Source organism: Sinocyclocheilus anshuiensis, unplaced genomic scaffold (genome assembly GCF_001515605.1).
Source record: "Sinocyclocheilus anshuiensis isolate Anshui unplaced genomic scaffold, SAMN03320099.WGS_v1.1 scaffold665, whole genome shotgun sequence".
Lineage (NCBI taxonomy): Eukaryota > Metazoa > Chordata > Actinopteri > Cypriniformes > Cyprinidae > Sinocyclocheilus > Sinocyclocheilus anshuiensis.
Window position 1 is genome coordinate 15,848 of NW_015537961.1, and position 1,858 is coordinate 17,705.

Here is a 1,858-nt window from a genome sequence, read left to right on the forward strand (position 1 = left end):
AGAATTTACAAAACTAAATCAAATGAAAATAAAAATTTAAATAATTACTTAATAATATTTAAAAAAATATATAATAAACCAAACAAACCATGATTTTTGAGGATGAGGGCATCACACAAACTGTCCATGATTTCTTCCCGTTAAAAGTTTATAATTGACTTCTCTGACCTGATCAGAACAGACCTGTGACCCATTTTCAGATCACGATATGCATAGAACAGTCATCCTCCATTACACTCTTAGAAACAACGATTGCACTTTGTAGTCATTCAATTTGTTCTTGCCACAAGAGTAACCCAAAATATCCTGTTGGCTTTTTAAGGTGAGTTTTCATCATCCCGCTAGACATTACTTGAAACCAACAGAATAATTTCTATTATAGGTGAATATTAAATGTTTAATGACATTACTCATTTATTTGACAAATGTGCTGGAGAGACAGGGATGGAGACGGCAGCGTGCAACACGAGTCAAAAGACGTATTGCTCATTCCGACGAGCTGCAGAGATAAATGTGCGGAGAGCAAGTTCAATAAAGTCTTCTCTGTCAGTGCCTTTGATTGCTGAGTCTCTCTGATCTTGCATTCGATGAGCGCAGAGATCGCCTAATGCCACACTTTAATACATTTCCACACTTTGTCGAAGTCAACAGACTGATGCATGAGCGCCTGATTTGATGATACGGATCAGGAGCCTTTCGATCTGTGATTGTCACACAATGAAATAAACTACAAAGTCAAATACCTGAGAATGAGAGCTTTCTTGTGATATATGACTTGACTGTTTTGTGAAAAATAATTTTTAAAAAAAGCACTTAGGAAAAATTCTTTGCAATCATTAGGCGGAAATTCGTGTGTGGGACAAATACATTTCTAAGCTTAATTTTACTACTTTATCTACCATAAAGGTTATGGTGTTCTTTGTAAAGATGAGACTCTAAGCTTTCAAACGATACCATATATGGGCTGATACCATATAAGCAAGGCTTTGAAATGAAGCATAAACATTTGGTGGTTTTGGACCCGAATATTTATTAATAAAATAAATTATGTAATGGAAATGACATTTGCTGGTTCAGAAAATATATAGAGAGAGAATTCATATATGTATTTATTTATTTATGTATTTATTTATATATTCTTTTATTTATTTATTTTTTACAGAATATTTATTAATAAAAAAATGATGCGATGGAAATGACATTTGTTGGTTCAGAAAAATGACGGAATTTCTAAAGTCATGTGTGTATATATATATATATATATATATATATATACAGTGGGTACGGAAAGTATTCAGACCCCCTTCAATTTTTCACTCTTTGTTATATTGCAGCCATTTGCTAAAATCATTTAAGTTAATTTTTTTTCCTCATTAATGTACACACAGCACCCCACATTGACAGAAAAACACAGAATCGTTGACACTTGAAATCGCATCATATGACCCCTTTAATTTAAAAAAACGATGTGATGGAAATGACGTTTGCTGGTTCAGAAAAATCAGTTTGCAGTTAATCAGTTGGCCATGCAAAAGTGTAAGAATATTATTTGCGTGCATTTAGGATGTATAAAACAGCCTTAACGAGACACATTTTATTCTTAAAATGCCATTACCGCACCAGCAGGACAAAATGTTGTAAGATGTGGCGTCTGGAGGCCTGGTGAGGATGCAGAAATCACATATGTGACCCTGGACCACAAAACCAGTCATAAGGGTCAAATTTAGGTTTATACATCGTCTGAAAGCTGAATAAATAAGCTTTCCATTGATGTATGGTTTGTTATGTTAGGACAATATTTGGCCGAGATACAACTATTTGAAAATCTGGAATCTGAGGGTGCAAAAAAAAATCAAAA

The 1,858-nt window shown here is 33.6% G+C and overlaps 1 protein-coding gene across 1 annotated transcript in view; it reads left to right on the forward strand.

Annotated features, from left to right (window-relative positions):
- The window catches only part of LOC107667096 (UDP-GalNAc:beta-1,3-N-acetylgalactosaminyltransferase 2-like), a 21,467-nt gene that overhangs the window by 10,836 nt on the left and 8,773 nt on the right, over nucleotides 1-1,858 (forward strand). The window lies entirely within an intron of this gene.